At 37.8% G+C, this 5,309-nt stretch overlaps 1 long non-coding RNA gene across 1 annotated transcript; it reads left to right on the top strand.

Annotated features, from left to right (window-relative positions):
- The first annotated feature begins 2,855 nt into the window (after positions 1-2,855).
- On the top strand, positions 2,856-4,664 carry LOC131553450 (uncharacterized). The gene is made up of 3 exons (XR_009274186.1): positions 2,856-3,180; positions 3,575-3,680; positions 4,174-4,664. It is a non-coding gene; the product is annotated as an uncharacterized LOC131553450 (long non-coding RNA).
- Positions 4,665-5,309: the final 645 nt, after the last annotated feature.

Below are 5,309 nucleotides of genomic sequence, written 5' to 3'. Positions count from 1 at the left end.
TTATGGCACCCGCGTCCAGACCTCTGGAAACTTCATGTCTGGTCCCTGGACAGGACGCAGAGGTTCTAGGTGACCTACCCCAGGAGGTAGCTGACACCATCACTTCGGCAAGAGTCTACAAGACATGCTTACGGCCTTTAAGTGGAACCTGTTCGTCGAATGATGTTCTTCTCACCAAGAAGACCCCCGGAAGTGCCCGATCATAGTCATGCTGTCCTTCTTGCAGCAAGGGTTGGAGGGTTTCTTTCAATGAAGACTCTGCTCCTGCTTGCATTGGCCTCCATTAAGAGGGTAGGGGACCTGCACGCATTTTCGGTCGACGATTCGTGCCTAGAGTTTGGGTTCATATGTAACCGAGACTTTTTATTTTCCCCCCAAAGTATGTATAATTAACTAAAATAATGTATACAATTTAGAAACAATTTATTAAAAGTTTAACAAAAATTTCATTTTTAGGCCCCTTTAAGGCTTTTCACACTTGAACTTGTTAACCCTGGGTCATCCTAAACCCCGGATAAGCGGAATCCCGGGTTATCTATAATCAAGTTTCACACTGCTCATACTATACCTGGGGTTAACTGTCAACCCTGGGTATTCATTAACAGACGTTTCACACTGTACATTCCTAAACCCCGGTTAACGTTCTTATTTGCATATTTGCGATGTCACTGTCTCTGATTGGACAAACAGCATTTATCCTTTGGCAAAGGACCTTTGCTGAAACTTCTGCGTCTTCATGAAGAGCGCAGGTCATGGTTGCTTAGCAACGGCAGACGCCATGGGAGGGCAAGCTACAGCGCTTTGGAAAGAAGGAGAAAGCGGAGCGCTTAGCGTTTTAAACGCGTTTTTAGGCACGATATGTTAATGGCCTCATGACGCACAAAGGCAAGAAAACAAAGACAAAAGTACAAAAGAAAGAAAACAAGAAGCAAAGTATGTGAATATTTATTTGAATTTCTTTTAAGTGTGGAGAGGCTAACGTTATTGTTTACTTGTACAGTAAGAATAGTACCGTCTCCTATTCACTCCAGTTCACAAGCTTTCCGTTCTTTACTTGTTACTGACGTGACATGAGCCTCGCTGCTCAATTTCTGACTGGCTGTATGTTGCCGAGCATCCAGCAGCAACAAGCAAACACCGCTCCGTTTCACACTGAACAAACTTAGCACCGCAATGCGGGGTTTACACCACAAATGCGGCGCTAACCCTGCTCCGGAGCAGGGTTTCATAACCCCGGGTAAAATGCGGTGTTAACACCGCTTTCAAATTACAGGTGTGAAACGTGTCTTTACCCAGGGTTAAAAGCGGTGTTTAGAACGACGATAACCCGGGGTTAAGCGCAGTGTGAAAAGCCCTTTTGAAATTTTAATTTTTTTCTGAAATTTTGTGTTGTCCAATTATTTTTTTTGGATTGATGATTAAATAAAATTGAACAATCCAAAATGGTGATAATTAAACAAAGACATTAAACATGAACAATTTAATTAATATTTAATTTATTTAATTAATGTAGCAGATTGTAAGTGTTTTGTTTACTGTGTTGAGGCCTGCTGAAGTTGAGTTTGGTCTCGAACTCTATCGCATACTCAGAGGTGGGTAGAGTACCCAAAAACTGTACTCAAGTAAAAGTAAAAGTACTTGAAGAAATATTTACTCAAGTAAAAGTAAAAGTAATAGTCTGAATAGTTACTTGAGTAAGAGTAAAAAAGTACCGGATAAAAAAACTACAAGTAGTTAGTTACTAGTTACTTTGGATCATATACTGCATATAGTATACTTTTATTTAGATATATAGATATTTAGATAAAATTTTATATACATACATGCATACATACATATACACACACACACATATATATATATATACACACACACACACACACACACACACACACAGTGCCGTTCAAAATACTTTTAATGTTTTTTTTTAATGTAATTTATTTCAGTGATGCAAATCAGAATATTTATCAGCCTGATTTATTATCAATGCTGTTCTTTTTTAGCTTTCTATTCATAAAAGAACCCTGAACAAAATGTCACAGGTTCTAAAAAATATTAAGCAGCAAAACTGTTCCCTGTTGAAAAAAAACAGCATATGCTGGTATGGTATGTTTTGAAGCATGGGATGCTGGTTTGAGCTGATTTAAGCTGGTTCTTAGCTGGTCATGTGCTGGTCCTAAGATGGTCCGACCAGCTCAAGACCAGCACATGATCAGCATAAACCAGCATCCCAGCTTCAAAACATACCTAACCAGCATATGCTGTTTTTTTGTTTTTGTTTTTTTCAACAACACTGGTAATAAATCAATATATTTGAATGATTTCTGAAGGATCATATGACTCTGAAAACTGGAGTAACAGCTGATAAAAATTCAGATTTGCATCACTGAATTAAATAAAATTATTTTAAAGTATATTAATTATGTATAATAAATGTATATATGTATATAACCTCTGACACGGAGAAGAGTGAAAACTCCTCACATGACAGCTACAGAACATCTGAACATAATGAAAGAAATGCACATTGACGGATCTTCTTCCGTCTGTTCTGCAAAATGTAAACAAATATTTCTGAAAGCGTAAATATTGTGAAAATATCAATATTAATTGTCTCCAGGCAAGGCATATTCTCCTGGAACTAACGCGGGTTATCGGGTGTTTATTTCATACTCTCTGACAGCTTATTTAATGAATAAATTATACATTGTATTTAATGTGTAAGGTACATGTACAACAAACTGGCAATGTCATAGTGGTATCGTGTACTGTAATCGAATCTATACCTGTGGAACCGACAGCACACGCGGTGTTCATCTAATAAAGGTCTTCATAGCTAGCAAACCATAGCCTTTGCTTTCAACTGACTGTTGATCCAAAGCCACGTCTTCAACGCTCTTCTACAACTCCGAGTGAGAACCGCTTCAGACGACTCAGCGCGTGCAGCAAGGGAACTGAACGAATCATTCAAACTGATTCGCGAAACGATTCACTGGTCTGCCAACTGGTTTGATCAAGCCTTCGAACAGAATTGACTCAAAAGAATGAATCATTCGCGAACGGGCATCGCTCATTGCCCAGAAAAAAAAGTAGACGGCGCGCTTGGAATAAATTGAAGGATTTTTAACTTGTACTGCATTAAGATGAAGTAACAAGAGGAGCGTCGCCCACAGTAACGAAGTAAGGCCGTGTTCACACTTGGCGTCTTTTTTGACTAGAAAAAGTTGACGAGAGCGCTTTTTTAATGAAAAAAAAAAAAGCTGGCAGCGTCTGTTACAAATAGCAGCAGAGAGCGTCTTTTGTTTCCATAGCAACAGCTGCAACGGTAGCTAGCGCTGTGTGCTGCAGAAACGTCGGCTTTTGAAGTTAACAGGGAGGGTGTCGGTTCACAGCGACGTTTGTGGGAGCGCGACATTATACGGGGAAGGAAACTGTATGGTGCTTCCAACAATTTAGTCCGGTTGGATGATGCACGGTTTCATACTGTTCCTTGTGCTCCGAAACTAGTACGATCTGTCCAGAGCCATAGAGAGAGAGAGTTGCGACGACTCCAATGGACCGTTTTTTTTTACAGCAATGGCGGATCATGGAGCCGCTCAATAGTTCCTGGAAGTTCGCGCTCATACTATCAGCGCCATAGAGATACAGCAGAAGAGACCGCTGTGATGAACTTTTAAAAGGTAAGACATTTATAGAACAAAATTGTATATTATCAGCACAGCAAATCAAATTACCTTGTGCATTAAAACAGATTATTATTAGATTATTCATCACTTAATTAGTAGATTTACGGGATGTTATTCATTCTCTTTAGACAGTTTCATTCGTTGTTGTGTAATTAAGGCTTTTAAACGTGATTTCTGCTGCTGGGAAGTTATTTAATAGATTTAGATTTATTGCAAAGGATGGTGATGGACCTGAGTGAGAATAAAAATAGGCGAGCAGTTTTCATTTCAGAATCATGCTAGGCTAAATTTCCAAAAATGTATTATATAGGCCTACCACTACTATTTTATAGAAGTAATCACAATAAATCTGTACTGTATTTTATACTTAAATGTCTTAGCTACTGTAGAAGCACTGTGTTGAAGGAGCAGATGCCACAGGACTGAAATGTGATGGAGCATCATTAACCATTTCTCCTGTGTTTTTCTCCTTCTCTATCTGCATCAGAACAAGAACCACCTGAAGACTCCCTGTAATGAGAAATCACCCTCACAATGAGTCTTCACTGGGTTTGGCAAGTCTTTCCCTGTTCTTTGTGAAAAAGTGTCAGTTCCCATATGATTACATCACATTTTGTTAGTGTAATCTATAGATTGCACCTGCTGACTATATCCAGCCTCTTATGAAGACTTCAGATGACCAGCACCTGTGAAGAGATGACGCCAGCCCTTGAGTGGACTTCAGATGAAGCTGACTCTGAATAAACATACAAAACTGCTAAATTTTCCTTTCATTGTAATCAACATGATCAAATCATGTAACCATTGCTTTAATTTATTCATTGTTTCTGAACTCATGACATTACTTAACTGCATGATTTGTAAAGCCTAATTTTAGAACATTTCTGCCATATGAACATTACTTTGACACAGTTACACCTGTTAACAGAACTCTTATTTGTAATGTAGAAACATTCATTTTCTGTAAAGCTGCTTTGAAACAATGTTTGTAATAAAAAGTGCTATACAAATAAATGTGAATTGAACAAAACTTGATGCATAATTTTTTTCTCCTCTCCGTGTCAGTAGGGAAACCATACATTCATACTCTTTTCTGTGAGTGACTGGAGCGCTCCCATGCAGCACAGCAAACTATAGTGGAGACCGTTCAAGGACAACATGCTTTATAGCATGTAAATAAGTGCATAACAAAAGTTAACATACATCAAATATATGATTAAATGGGTAAAAATGTTTTAAGTTATTTTAAATTTGAATATACTACAAATATATATTTATATATTAATAATGGAGGGGTGCACAATAATCAAAAACATTAAAAGAGATTAATTCCCACTTAATCTTAAAATATCTTCACTTATTTGCAATGAATTTTCAAAGACAACAAATTTAACATTCACCATGAGATTAATAAAACGACAATGAACATTAAGATATGATTGCACTTGACTAACAAGTTGTTAGAAAACACACACACAATTATATTTATACAGAGAGGCTGAAGTTACTTGGTAAAAGACCACGATGTCGTTTATATAGCAAACATGGGCTTGTACTATGGTAACGTCAGCCTAAAATATGTTAACATGGCAGGTAAGGACAGCTGACCACATTAATCCTCAA

Source organism: Onychostoma macrolepis, chromosome 14 (assembly GCF_012432095.1).
Source record: "Onychostoma macrolepis isolate SWU-2019 chromosome 14, ASM1243209v1, whole genome shotgun sequence".
Lineage (NCBI taxonomy): Eukaryota > Metazoa > Chordata > Actinopteri > Cypriniformes > Cyprinidae > Onychostoma > Onychostoma macrolepis.
Note: the sequence above shows the minus strand (reverse complement) of the source record. Positions and strands in the feature narration are given on the sequence as shown.